This window comes from Ovis aries, chromosome 9, assembly GCF_016772045.2.
Source record: "Ovis aries strain OAR_USU_Benz2616 breed Rambouillet chromosome 9, ARS-UI_Ramb_v3.0, whole genome shotgun sequence".
Classification (NCBI taxonomy): domain Eukaryota; kingdom Metazoa; phylum Chordata; class Mammalia; order Artiodactyla; family Bovidae; genus Ovis; species Ovis aries.
The window spans coordinates 22,867,843-22,883,306 of record NC_056062.1 but is presented as its reverse complement, the minus strand read 5'-3'; the positions used below and the strand labels follow the sequence as shown (position 1 = coordinate 22,883,306).

Genomic DNA, 15,464 nt, shown 5'->3' with positions numbered 1-15,464 from the left:
GTCAGTTCAGTCCAATTCAGTAGCTCAGTCGTGTCCGACTCTTTGCAACCCCAGGGACTGCAGCACACCAGGCTTCCCTGTCCATCACCAACTCCTGGAGCTTACTCACACTCATGCCCATCAAGTTGGTGATGCCATCCAACCATCTCATCCTCTGTCATCCCCTTACCCTCCTGCCTTCAATATTTCCCAGCATCAGTGTCTTTTCTAGAGAGTCAGTTCTTCACATCAGGTGGCCTAAGTGTTAGAGTTTCAGCTTCAGCATCAGTCCTTCTAATGAATATTCAGGACTGATTTCCTTTAGGATGGACTGGTTGGATCTCCTCACAATCCAAGGGACTCTCAGAGTCTTCTACAACACCACAGTTCGAAAGCATCAATTCTTCAGGCTCAGCTTTCTTTATAGTTCAATTCTCACATCCATACATGACTACTGGAAAAACTACAGCTTTGACTAGATGGACCTTTGTTGGCAAAATAATGTCTCTGATTTTTAATATGCTATCTAGGTTGATCATAGTTTTTCTTCCAAGGAGCAAGCGTCTTTTAATTTCATGGTTGCAGTCACCATCTGCGGTGATTTTGGAGCACCCCCCTAAATAAAGTCTTTCACTGTTTCCATTGTTTCCCCATCTATTTGCCATGAAGTGATGAGGGACTGGATGCCATGATCTTAGTTTTTTGTGAATGTTGAGTTTTAAGCCAACTCTATTTTACACAATAAACACCCCAAAATTGCCACTAGTATAGAAGTTTTCACATAGGCTGCCTTCAGAGAAAGGCAGTGGGCTGAGACTAAGGAGGAGTCATTGGGATTTGGTTCTCTCTCTCTTCTTTCTCCCGTATGTGCTCCCTGGCTCGTAGTCATAGAGGATATCCTGGGGTTCTCTAGATCAGTTTTTTGCCCTAAAGAGCTGCCCTTTTGTGCCCCTCTCTATCCTGATATCTCTGGGTGGTATCAGGTCTCTTCGTCTTCAGTTTCCATTTGGGTTCTTCCATGGCTAGTTCAGGAAGGAGCCAGAAAGACAGGAAGAGAGAGAGAGAGAGACTGGGGCAAGCCCTCATTCTGCAGCAGCCTGGGCAAAGACTGTGTTCCTGTGTAACTAATATGACAGCTCTCCCCAGGTTTTGATAACACCACCCCTCTCCTTGCCCCATCAGATCTCTGGGGTGGAAACAGCATTCTCTGTGTCTCATCATGCTTTGTAGCTCCCTCAATCTGATCCTGGGGCTTCCCAAGTGGCACAGTGGTAAAGAATCTGCCTGCAAATGCAGGAGACCCAAGAGATGTGAGTTCGATCCCTGGCTTGGGAAGATCCCCTGGAGGAGGACATGGCAACTCACTTCAGTATTCTTGCCTGGGAAATCCCATGGACAGAGAAGCCTGGTGGGCTATAGTCCATAGAGTTGCAAAGAGTCAGAAAGGACTGACTGACTGAGCTGGCATGCACGAAATCCTATCCCAAACATTTGTTTGATTGACAGTGGAACCAAGAATATGTCTGATGCCAAAATCCATTCCGTATCACTATGCTCAATCCTTCCCTGCAGAATACTCAGCCCTCCTAACTTTAGGACTCACAAACACTTCCTTGAATATCTCAGTTAAAGATGGCATCATCAAAGAATTCTTATTAATATTAATATCAATTAATATCAATATTAATGGATTTTTTTTAGGAGGAGATGCTTTTTCTGGAGGCTTGACAACATCAACCAACTCAACTGTTACTTTGCAAGGAAAATCAGGAGCTAAGTCTAGGTGCAGAGTTTTGTCATATGTGCCCAGAGTATTGGAGGAAGCTTCTCCACTGGACTCTGAGTTTTATAAGGAGTTTTAAATTATAACCTAGCAGACTTTTCTCATTTGTACATTTAGCTTCTCTGTATTGCAATTACAAGATGGGGGTAAGAAAGAAGAACAAAGAGAGAGAGGGAGAGAGGTGGGGAAAGAAAAGGTAAGGGAAAGGAAGGGAGGGGAAAAGAAGAGAGAGAAGAAAAAACCTAGATCGCATATTAAAAAGCAGATACATCACTTTCTCAACAAAGGCCTGTATAGTCAAAGCTATGGTTTTCCCAGTAGTCACATACGGATATGAGACCTGGACCATAAAGAGGGCTGAGTGCTAAAGAATTGATGCTTTTGAGCAGTGATGCTGGAGAAGACTCTTGAGAGTCCCTTGGACTACAAGGAGATTAAACCAGTCAATCCTAAAGAAAATCAACCCTGGATATTCATTGGAAGGACTGATGCTAAAGCTGAAGCTCTAATACTTTGGCCACCTGATGTGAAGAACTGACTCATTGAAAAAGTCCCTGATGCTGGGCAAGATTGAGGGCAAGAGAAGAAGGGGGTCGCAGAGGATGAGATGGCTGGATGGCATCACTGACTCGATAGACATGAATCTGAACAGACTCTGGGAGACAGTGAAGGACAGGGAAGCCTGGCGTGCTGATGCTCATGGGGTCTCAAAGAGTTGGGCACGACTGAGCAACTGGTTTGAGCATGGTGTCTGTTCATGAGCACGTGGTGGGAGAGGACAAGGATTTACAGCCTGTCTCAGTCTGTGGCTCCCACCCAATCCAACTGGATGTGCCAGTAGGTTTAAAATTACATCTCTGTCACACATCATAGCTCTAAACACAAGCCAGCTGCTTCATCTGGCCTCGACCATTCCAGAGTAAAACTTGCCTATGTTGGCTTATGGAGGTGGGATACATCCTCCTTTTGGCATTTAACAGATTTTTTTTTTTTTTTTTTTTACAGCCTGACTTTTGACTACGTTGTTCGCTTTAAAACCAAACCTCAGTGTAAGCTGTGATTCCAGAGTAGGTTTCATCCAAGTAGTAGATGTTGCATTGTGACACGTGTAGCAGAAAATACGGAAATGAACAAAACAAGTAGAGATGGGAAAAGTCAGAGTCTGGATGCCCACAGCTCCTGGAGCTGGCAGGTGAATAATAAGCGTTTCTTTGAATGAAAAGAAAGGAATGAATGACTCATCTGAGTCAGGAGAGACTCAGGTGTCCTTTTTGAAAAGACTCTCGATGCAAAAGGCACAGGGCATTTTGCAGCACTGTGTTGGAAATGAAGCCTATAAATATTCACAGGCAGGCAAATCAGATATGTTTTGAAGACCCAAGTGGACACTGATTCAATTCTCTTCTCTCTCCATCTAGGGCCTGTCAGGCATCGCATCTCAAGTGCTTTATGGATGTGGCTAGGAGGAGGCAAAGGGTCAGCTGGGGAATGTGAGACTCGAATGAATTGCTCCCTTGCTTGGATGGACCCTCCTGGTCGGGTCACTGGCGGGTCACTGATGAAATGTCGCCTTTTGTCACATTCTCCTTTCCTGACACACAGGACACCGAAGAGCTGGGAATCTGCTTTAGCTACCTGTAAGAGTGCTTTCTCTCAGGACTTCCCTGGTGGTCCAGTGGTTCAGAATCTGCCTTGCAATTCAGGGGGTGAAGGTTCAATCCCTGGTCGGGGAACTAAGATCCCACATCCTGAAGAACAACTAGAGAGTCTGTGCTCTGCAACGAAAGATCCCACAGAATGCAACTAAGAGCTGGCACAGGCCAGACAAAAAAAAAAAGGGGGTTCTTCTTCCAGAGTTAGCTTCAAAAATTTAAAAGATGGAGGTAATGGTATGAGCCTGGGTGGTTTTGCTTAGCTTGGAGATAGATGCATGTGTGGGGGTCTGGCCTGTGGAGAATATTAAACATGTCTCCAGTGGTGTCGTGTCAGACCCTGGGATGTCCTTTGTGACAGAAGGGGTGTGAGAATGGGCACAGGATGGCAGGATCCAGTGGTTGCATCACTCCCAGGAGCTGAGGGAGCCCTGGACTGAATAAGGGAACACCTTGGTGTCATTTGGTAGTCAACCTCTCCAAAGATGGGACACCACTCTCCAGGATGCAGTGGACACTTCAAAGGCATGATGCTAAGCCCTGGTAGGTGGGGTGCATGAGTCCGAGAAATAAAGCGGGGAAGCAGGAGTGACCCCACTTACCGTCTCTCCCAGTGACCCACCTGGGGAGCCTGAAAGCAGGAGTGCTATAGCTTTAGAGTTCCAGCTCTCCACTGGGTGAAAACTTCTACCAGGAGACAGACTAACAGTCCTGCAAACTACAAAATCTGGCAGGTTGGGCTCATCACGCCAAGGAACCAGCAGACAAGCAGAGTCATCATTCAGGCAGGAATTCTATCCTGGCCTAGGAAAGGCATGGTGCCCAGAGGCTCAGAGGCCTGAGGGGTTAGAAATGGGACCATGCCATCAGGTGAACCACCAAGAGATGCTAAACCACCAAGAGATGTAAACCACCACCAGAGATGCCAGCTGGCGGAGAGGGGAATCTAGAACACAGACAAGAGGAGGGACACCATGTGTATCAGCTGGGCCCCCAAGACCAGCTGCCACAGTGGAAACTGATTTGTCTCAGGCACTGCCCTCTTCTAAGCTTGCCCAGGAAAGACAGGCTCACCAGGGTCATAGAGAAACTGCTCTCAGAACTTATGCAAAGATGTAGACCCCAGGGGCACAAGGAGTGAACTGTGGTGGGTCTTGGGATGAGCCATTAGGTCTCCCTCTAGGAACCAGGGACATATTCTCCTAGGATTCCTGCCAAGGGCTGGCATCATTCTTTGAGAATCAACTCAGCTGAGAGGGCTTCCTCACCCAAGGTCACTCTCTAAGACCAATGAACTTGAAGGTATAAATGCTCATAACTTCAGCTCAGAAACATCATCCTGGCTTCAGAATTCCCTATGGACTTCTCAGGTTAAGACTCTGCACTTCCATCACAGGGTGCACAGGTTCGATGCCTGGTTGGGGAACTAAGATCCTGAATGCCACATGAATCAGCCGAAAACAAACAAACTCCCCATGGAATTACTGAGGTTGCTGATGAAATTGATTCACAGCTCAATTTGTCCCTTTGTCTAGTTTTACTTTCTTCTCTTCCCTTCCAAGGGAGCTAATTCTTAAAATACCCCTTAATAAACTCCCAACATTCATCCACCTCTCGGTCTGGGACCCAACTGGTAATAACCAGAAAGCATTCAGAACCCTCAAGAATGCTGTCAGCCTCCTATATTGGTTGAACAAATAAATTTGTTCAATGAATGATTTAAATAATGAGTGTATTTTGCCATCCAGACCACTAGATGGATGATGATTTGATCATGTCATAGAGAGTTCTCTTCTTTCTTCACCTATTTTATATTTACTGAGGCCCAACAATGACCTGAAAAGTGTAGCAAAAGCTGCTCAGTTGTGTTCGACTCTTTGTGAGCCCTGGGCTACTCAGTCCATGGAATTCTCCAGGCCAGAATACTGGAGTGGGTAGCCTTTCCCTTCTCCAAGGGATCTTCCCAAGGTCCCTCACTTTGGGGATAGAACCCAGGTCTCTCACTTTGCAGGCGAATTCTTTACCAGCTGAGACTTAAGGGAATCCCAAGAATACTGGAGTGGGTAGCCTATCCCTTCTCCAGCAGATCTTCCTGATCCAGGAATCGAACCGGGGTCTCCTGCACTGCAGGCAGATTCTTTACCAACTGAGATATCAGACAATGACCTAGACACTGTTTTATTTTATTAAAAAAAATTATTGTTGGAGTATGGTTGATTCACAACGCTGTGTTAGCCTCAGGTATACAGCAAGTGAACCAGCCCCCCTCCACCACAAATATATACATATGCATGCGTTCTTTTTCAGATTCTTTTCCCATATAGGCCACCTCAGAATACTGAGTACAGTTCCCTGTGTTATACAATAGGTCCTTATTAGTTATCCACTTTCTACGTGGTAGTGTGCACATGCCAAGCCAATCCCCATTTCCCAATCCACCATGTCCCCTCGTTTTCCTTCTGGTAACCAAAAGCTTGATTTCAAAAGCTGTGAGTCTGTTTCTGTCTTGAAAGCAAGTTCATTCGTACCCTTTTGTAAAAAAAAAAAAAAAAAATCCACATATAAGTGACATTACATGCCATCTGTCCCTGTCAGTCTGGCCCACTTCACCGAGGATGATAATATTTACGTCCATCCATGTTGCTGCAAATGGCATCATTCCACTCTTTTCCATGGCTGAGTAACATTCTGTCGTATATATGTACCACACCTTTCCCATCCATTCCTCTGTTGATCAGCATCTAGGTGGCCTCCACATCTATTTTAGATTCTCATGGCAAATAAGACCTTCTCTCAGGGCCCTTCCTTATGGAACACTCTGTAGGAACTTTAATTTAGATCAAATAGTTCAGGAAAAACCTCTCTAGGGGTGGAAAGTTTAAAGGAAACCTGAAGAATGAGGAGGAGTTGGCCAATAAAGAGGCAAGCAACAACTACCCCAGGCAGAGGGCAAGCAGAGAGGGTGACCCAATAGTAAGTGAGGTAGGGGGAGAGCAAGGGCAGAGGGCTTCTTGCTGATGCTCTATAGCTTGTTTCAGCCTGGTGCTCTGGGGTCGAGCCACTTCTAGGTCACGGTGAAAACCACAGAAGATGGTTTTTCCAATATATCTCTGCCCTGAGACTCTCTCTTCCTGCGATTTGAGATCAGAACTACCCTTTCTTCTCCAGCCTCCCCCACCGTCTCCTCCTTCCCCTCCCTCCAGAGCAGATGGCGCTGTCAAGGAGGTGGTGGTAGCAGTTCCCAGGGAAGTTTTTGGTGTGAGCCTGAAGGAGGTGTTGTGTAACATGATGGTTACTATGGCAAGTTTTATTGGGTAATCGGGTTTGAAGAAACATTTTGATTCATCATTAGCTACTGAGCTAAAATTAGTGCCTCACCAAGAGCCTGTTTTCTCTTAAAATGTGTCTGCTGTTCTGATAAAGTGCAGTATACACCAAAAATTGGAGCATTTTCTCAAGACACCTAAATCTTGATCTTGACTCCTCCAAAGAAGGCCCAATTATCATCTGCATTACTTCACAAAAAGGCATGTTTGTTGTTATGGATGAATATAGTATTGACTTAGACGAAAAAAAAAAAAAGAGTCCATTATGTCCAAGTTGAACAGCCCAATTCATAGAGAGGATAACTTTATAGGGAATAACTTTATAAAGTTCCTCAACTACACAATTTTACAGGCAGGGGATAAAGCCAGTTTTCCAGCATTTCTTTTATCAGATGAGTATACAGAATAGAGTGGTTGAAATATGGCAATCTACCAAAGGACAAACACTGGTTAACCTCTGCAGCTGAGAATAGACATTGCTATTCTGTGGCACTAGTGGTAAAGAACATGCCTGCTAATGCAGGAGACAGAAGAGACGTCGGTTTGATCCCTGGGTCAGGAAGATCTCCAGGAAGAGGACATGACAACCCACTCCAGTATTCTTGCCTGGAGAATCCCACGGACAAGGAGCCTGGCAGGCTACACTCCATAGGGTCGCAAAAGAGTCAAATACGACCAAAGTGACTTATCACAAGCACAGAATCTGTTGCCAAGAGTTTAGTTTACTCTCACTTTTCCAAGTTTACCCATTTAATGTTTGAATCAAATAAAATATTCTTCAAACATTGAAGTCCATGGTGGTTATGAGTAAGTGCCGTGTGTTTGGGTCTATAAGGCTGAGCTATATACCTTGTGACACATTAGGCAGTAAAAATATAACAGAAGCCAAGAACATGAAGTGTCTCCAGCCCATGGTGACTCATACCTAACGCCATCCTGTTTGCAATTTTTTTTCATATTATTCTATGTTTGTCTCTTAATTCTGCTACTGAGCACAGCTAAGCCTATTTCGCCAGCTTTAAAAAGTGGGACAACTAACTTTCCAGGATCGCCGCAAGATAAAAAGAGGTCACCTAAGGACAAACCCCACCATGCTGTCGGCTACACTAATCTAGGAGTACAAAGATCTGCCTTTGGGATTTGAATTCTCAACTTTGCCCCTTACCTAAATGTGGGGAGATGGAGCTTTAAAAATGTCTCTAAGCTTCAGGCTCCTCACATGTCAAGTGGGGATAATAACTGTACCTACTTCATAGGTTTTTGTGATGGAGAGAAGTGATTACATGGATCCCTTGGCATACAATGATCAGTTAGTACGCGCCAGCTGTTACCATCAAGTCATTTCTTTTTCTCAGCTAGACTGTATGTTCCTTTGCGTGCGTGCTGAGTTGCTTCAGTAGTGTCTGACTCTTTGCAACCCTATAGATTGTAGCCCTCTAGGTGCCTCTGTCCATGGGATTCTCCAGACAAGAATACTGGAGTGGGTCGCCCTACCCTCCTCCAGGGGACTCTTCCCAACCCACGCACTGAACCCACATCTCTTATGTCTCCTGCATTGGCAAGCGCGTTCGTTAGCACTAGTGCCACCTGGGAAGCCTGCATGTTCCTTTAATGAGTAACAATAGTCATGCCTAATTCTTTTGGATGCTATAACTATTATGACAATATATCTATTTTGAAAACTTGGATACTTTTAAGAGTGAGAGGAGGCAGGCACCAATCTGGGGTGTCCTGGGCACTCTGTAATATATAGTGATCCTACCTGTGGCACATGCTCCTGGCTTAGGCACAGGCCAATTATATAAACCTTCAAGCTACACTCTTGGGAAATAGCTTAAGAAAGGGCAATGTCTTCAATTCTGTAAGCGCAGGCACCGCTCTAGGGTCTGGGGATATGTCAATCAACAAAAGAGACCAAACCCCTTCTACTTCTGAGGATGCAGACAATAAACAAAGGAATACAAAAAGACAGACGCACCCCCAGCGTTCATTGCAGCACTGCTTAAAATGGTAAGAAGTACTTAAAACTACATCAAGCAACCTAAATGTCCATGGACAGATGAATAAAGAAGATGTTGTACATGTATACAATGAAATATCACTCAGTCATAAAAAGGAATGAAATTGGGTCATCTGTAGTGACATGGACGAACCCAGAGTTTGTCATACAGAGTGAAGTAAGTCAGAAAGAGAAAAACAAATATTGTATATTAACACTGGAGAAGGCAATGGCACCCCACTCCAGTACTCTCGCCTGGAAAATCCCATGGATGGAGGAGCCTGGTGGGCTGCAGTCTATGGGGTCGCTGAGAGTTGGACACGATTGAGTGACTCCCCTTGCACTTTTCACTTTCATGCATTGGAGAAGGAAATGGCAACCCACCCCAGTGTTCTTGCCTGGAGAATCCCAGGGGGAGCCTGGTGGGCTGCCATCTATGGGGTCACACAGAGTCGGACACAACTGAAGCGACTTAGCAGCAGCAGCAGCAGCAACAGCAGCAGTATATTAACACATATATGTGGAAAATAGAAGAATGGTGCTGATGAATCTAGTTGCAGAGATGCAGATGGAGAGAACGAGCTTGTGGACACAAGGGGGGAAAGGAGAGAGCAGGACAAACGGAGAGAGCACCACGGACACATGCATGCCACCACGTATGAAAGAGACAGCTAGCGGGAAGCTGCCACACAGCACAGGGGGCTCAGCGTGCTGCTGCTGCGATGATGGGCTGGGATGGGAGAGGAGGTCCAAAAGGGCGGGCAGACATGCGCACATGTAGCTGATGCACGTTGCCGTACAGCAGAAACTAACACAGCATTAGAGCAATTACACTCCAATAAAAACAAAACACCAAAGCTGTTGGCCCGTAAGAAAAATGCCAAAGGAATACAAAATTATAGTATTTCCTGTGCACTGGGGAAGAGTGCTATGGAGAAAAATATAGCTATCTCTGATCAAGTTGTATTTGAGCAGAGAGCTCCCCAAAAGGTGAGCAAACCATGCAGATATCCAAAGGGATAATGTGGAGTATATACTCCATTATCGACAAACATTCATAACAATAAATGGAAATCAGAAGATAAAATATAATCTAAGCAATTTTACGGAGACTTTAAAAACTCATTTCACATATGCCTGTTGTTTTCCTTATAATTTTGGTGATTTGATCTTTCAATAATTTATAACATAACAGCTTTAACCAGCTGTCACCATTATAAAAATAGTAGTTAAATTTATTATGTATCTCCTACTTGCGTGGTACTTTACCACAATAGGTCAGCATGGGGGTTATGGCACCTGCTTTTCCAATGAGAGACACGAGGCTCAGAGAGGTGAAAATCCTTGTGTGTATCCATGGCCAGGTAGAGGAACCAGGCCTGAAATACAGACCCCAGTTTGCAGATTTCAAATGTCTTGCCTTTTGTCTGATGACTTTGCTTGTAATCCTAACACTTAGATAAGAAGCCTGTGTCCATCTGAGAACAAGAGCAAACATCAAGACATAGTTAATGATGGAAATTCCTTTCTTCCTTTATCATTCAACAAATGCTTTCCAAGGGCCTACTACATGCCAGGTACTGTTCTAGACTTTGAGGATACATTCGTGAGAAGTGGACATCATTTTCTATCTGTGGGCCTGCTCTGCTGGCAGAAACAACTAATACAACTACATAAATTATTTGAAGTGGTAGAAGGTGAAAAAGCTGGCTTAAAACTCAACATTCAAAACATTAAGATCATGGCATCTAGTCCCATCATTTCATGGCAAACAGAAGGGGAAAAAAGTGGAAGCAGCGACAGATTTTATCTTCTTGGGCTCCAAAATCGCTGCAGACAGGAATGTAGCCACGAGATTGAAAGACGGTTTCTCTTTGGAAGGAAAGCTATGACAAACCTAGACAGCGTGTTAAAAAGCAGAGACACTGCTTTGCTGACAAAGGACTGTATAGTCAAAGCTATGGTTTTCTCAATAGTCATGTACGGATGTGAGAGTGGGACCATAAGGAAGGATGGGCACTGAAGAATTGATGCTTTTGAATTGTGATGCTGGAGGAGACTCTTGAGAGTCTCTTGGACAACAAGGAGATCAAACCAGTCAATCATAAAGGAAATCAACCCTGAATATTCATTGGAAGGACAGATGTCAAAGCTCCAATACTTTGGCCACCTGATGCGAAAAACTGACTCACTAGAAAAGACCCTGATGCTGGGAAAGATGGAAGGCAAAAGGAGAAGGGGATGACAGAGGACAAGATGGTGAGATAGCATAACCAAGTCAATGGAGATGAATTTCAGCAAACTCCAGGAGACAGTGAAGCAGAAAGAGCCCAGTGTGTCCATGGGGTCACAAAAGAGTTGGACATGACTTAGTGACTGAACAACAACAAAAAGAAGGTAAAAAGCATGCTTTTAAATAGAGCAATGGGGACTTCCCTGGTGGTCCAGTGGCTAAGACTCCACGCTCCCACTGTGGGGGCCCAGGTTCAATCCCTGGTTGGGGAACTAGATCCTGCATGCTACAACTAAAGATCTTGCATGTTTGGATCGAAGCAGTCGAAGATTTCATGTGCTGCAATTAAGACCTGGCACAGCCAAATAAATGGATAAAAACAAAATACTGCAGCGTAAAATACAGTGGAGTGTAGGTTGGGGTGGGGTGGGGTGGGGTGGGGTAGGGATGCTGTGTGAGAGAGAGGTTACAAATTTAAACGAGAACATCAGGGTAGATGCTGCCACCGAAAAGACGGCTTTCCTGCCAAAATGTGAAAGAGGAGGTTGACATGGGGATCTCTGGGTTAAGGATATCCCCAGCAGATGGTAAAGCCAGGAGGGTGTACTCAAGAATTTCTAGGAGAGTTGAGACTGGAGCAGAGTGAACAAGGGAGAGAGCAGCAGGAACCCGGGCAGCAGGTGGAGGGCCAGAGTGGACCCCAGCTTGACCAGCATGAAATGGGCAGCCGTGCTTGGTTTGCAGCAGAGGAGGGGCTCTGTTGATGACACATTCGTTTTGGGTGTTATCCTCTGAAAAGCCATTGGTCCATCTGCTAGAACCTGCAGAATACACAACGGCTTCCTGAGCTCTCCTAAATTTTCTTCAGCTTTAAGTTCTTCTCCCGACCCATCCAAGAAGCTGGAAGAAGGACTCCTGCTTTGATCAGAAGGAACTTTTGGGAGCATGAGCATCCCCTCAAGCTTGGAATGCTTGAGATTCTGAAGTGCAGTAGAAAGCCAAGCTAGAGGATTGGAAGCACTCAGATTGGTGTTCCTTGCTCCTATCCTTCTGTAGACAAAGGCCATGGCTTTGAATTCAAGTACAGGACATACGTTTGCAAAGTCGTTCTTTAGCGTATGGGATGAGAAGCTCCAGGAAACCAGATGCTAGAAGACCTGCCCCATCTCCTGGAGTCTCTGGGAAGCTGGCAGAGGACGCTGCTCTCACTTGTGACCAATAGCAAATCTGACCCCATTGCCCACTGGAGGCAGGCACTGGAACCAGTTAGCAATAACAGCCTTGTAATGTAAAATAACGCATGCGGGTTCAGTCATGTCTGACTCTTCGTCACTCCATGGACTGTAGCCCACCAGGCTCCTCTGTCCATGGAATTTTCTAGGCAAGAATACTGGAGTGGGCTGCCATTTCCTACTCCAGGGGATCTTCCCAACCCAGGGATCAAACCCACGTCTCCTGAGTCTCCTGCATTGGCAGGTAGATTCTTTCCCACTGTGCCACTTGGCAAGTTATAATCACAATCTATTAACAATTAATTTCCTTTGCTCATCAGAGTTTTAGAAAATGGTGACAGAGAAGTATCCCAAGTTAGAGAAAAAGAAATCCCACTAGTAAATGAACAGTCCAGGATAGTACCCTGCCCAGTTTCAGGATAATAAGAAACATTTCAGGTGCAAGCTTCCAGGTCTGATAAGCAACAGGGCTAGTAACTTGCCCTCCATAACCAAGTTATTATACCATCTGATACACTGAATATCAGAAAGCTTTAAAATATAAATTGTACTAACAACTGCCAAGTGTATTTTTTGGTATGAGTGCTTTGAGTGAGTGGATCATTTAGAGAAAGCGTTGGTTCAATGGAAAGAAGTGGGCTTTGAAATACATGTCCTCCTTCAATATTTAACCAAAATAGTGACTCAATAGAGTTCCAATACTGTCTCTTTTAGCTATTATTTTTTAAAGGTCAAAGAGAATACTCAGAGAAAGGGACGCAACTCTTTTACTTTTTTTCTTTTCAGTAAAACACACCATGCTGGAGAAATGATGTTTGACTACATTCTTTCAGCCTTCCATCAAATGATTTGGAAGTAGCAGTTTAAAAATATCAAAGGCATACATTTTTATTAATCAGGCTATTCGCTAGTGCTTTGGCCTGAGCCTTTTGCCAGTTGTTTCATTTTGGCCTTGTCACTCTCCCCAATAGCTCTGTTCATTCATTCAATAATTACTTACAGATTATCAGTTATGTGTTAGGCAATGTTGTAGGGGCTGGAAAGATGACAGTGAATTAAAGGATCAAGGTCTCGGGACTTCCCTGGTCGCCCAGCAGCTGAGATTCTGAGCTCCCAATGCAGGGGGCTCAGGTTCAATCCCTAGTTGGGGAACTAGATCCCACATGCCACAGCTAAATATCCCGCAAGCCACAGGTAAGACCAGGTGCAGCCAAATAGATAAAATAAATTAAAAAGTAATAAATATTAAAAAAGAACCAAGGTCTTTGCCTTTATGAAGCTTCCACTGCAAACTGTAGAGTAACAGGTAACACAAGACTTCCCTGGTGGCTCAGTGGTAAAGAGCCCACCTGCCAATGCAGGAGACGCAGGTTCAATCCCTGGGTTGGGAAGAAGGAAATGGCAATCCACTCCAGTAAGCTTCCCGGAGAAATCCCATGAACAGAGGAGCCTGGGGAGCTTTAGCCCATGGGGTCACGACTCGGACTGAGCACACACACACACTCACACACACACACACACACACACACACACAACACACATGGCCTAAGCAGTTTAAAGTCCCAAGACTTTACCCACATTACCTCTGTTAATGCGCACACTGGCCTTATAAGATACATACTATAACTATCCCCATGTTATAGATGAGGGAACTGAGGCTTAAAGAAGTTAAATAACTTGCCAGATCACAAGTTAGTGAGTGGTGGTGTCAGGATTCAAACCCAAGTACTCTAGTTCCAAAGCATGTCTTATCACTCATTTTGCCAAAACATCTTCTTTAATTCGAGAGGAAATACACAAGTGACATTTCCTGAAAACAAAAATATAGTGGAGGGTATGGATATGGGCATCTCATTTTTCAGCAGTGGAGGGCTCACTGTTTAGCCATGCCATTTTGTTGGTACCTCTAAATCTTACCTTTGAATTCCCAGCTCACCTGCTACAGTGAAATTTTCCTGTGTCCCCAGTCAGAATTAATGACACCACCTTCTTTCTGGCTCAAAATACTACACAAATGCCAGGGACTCTCATGGAGATGACAAAAAGGGAGGAGAAAAGGAATGATCATGGTGATGATGGAAATAAGGGTAATGTTGGAATTAATGAAAATGATGATCTGAGATATTGTAGGCAGTACTGGCTTTTTGCAGCACAAAAGTATGGCAGCTGCTTACGTCATGTGACAAACAGCATTTTCTATGAGTAGGTGTGTCACAAAAGGCCAAGAGCTTCTTGGGGTGGAGTGAGTTTCCTGTCATTGGCGTATTCAAGCAGAGTTGGTATAAAAATTTAATAGAAAATATATAGATTAAGTTGCTTCCTTGATAGCTCAGTTGGTAAAGAGTCTGCTTGAAATGCAGGAGACCCCGGTTCAATTCCTGGGTCTGGAAGATCCCCTGGAGAAGCCAACAGCTGCCGACTCCAGTATTCTGGCCTGGAGAATTCCATGGATTGTATAATCCATGGGGTCACAAAGAGTCCAACACAACTGACCAACTTTTACTTTCATATATAGATTAAACATATTAAACTATATTCTACTTTTTTATGATGTTCATTATTCTTCCCAGACTCAGTCCCAAAACTGAGAGGACAAATGAATGTCAGTATGACTCAAAAGTTTTCCCTAGTATTAGGTAAGTTTTCCTTTCATCTACCTATCTATTTATCTAGCTAGTTAGCTATTTAGCCACCCAATCCAGTATTTGTGTCAACTTCCTCATCGTGAGGTCAACAGATCTTATAAATTTATTTGATAACTCAAGCTTACTGAAATCCACCATAAGAAATAAGCAGTAAGATAAGAGTAATTATGTTTAATAAAATTGGTGGTTATCTCTTTAATGACATCATCTATTTAAAGACTATGGAGGTCATGAGTATTTTTACCAGAATGTGGACTATTAAAAGAAAAGCATCACATTGGCATAATGATTTTGTGGTAGGATCACTGGAATTATTACTTAAAGGCAAATTCATCTTCCCTTGGTATGATTCCTATTCATCTACTGGTATCAAAAATATTTTGTTTGCAATTTTTAGCCTTATCCAGGATTTGAGCCAGAAAGAAAGAGGCCAGAAGCTTGGTAGAAGCACTAATCTGAACCCTGGTCCAACCCACAATTATCTCACCTTCTTGGACATTAAAATCTATTGTAATATATCCTCTAGAGAAGCTAGAATTACCACCTGACCCTGAATATCAGAGTTGGGTATTTCCCATTCATTTTTTCATTTTCATATAAATGTTTATCAAACAT

The 15,464-nt window shown here is 44.1% G+C and overlaps 1 protein-coding gene and 1 non-coding gene across 4 annotated transcripts in view; one reads left to right on the top strand and one right to left on the bottom strand.

Moving 5' to 3' along the window:
- The window catches only part of ADCY8 (adenylate cyclase 8), a 235,114-nt gene that overhangs the window by 200,408 nt on the left and 19,242 nt on the right, over positions 1-15,464 (bottom strand). The window lies entirely within an intron of this gene.
- TRNAG-CCC (transfer RNA glycine (anticodon CCC)) lies at positions 11,173-11,244 on the top strand. The gene has a single exon. It is a non-coding gene; the product is annotated as a tRNA-Gly (tRNA).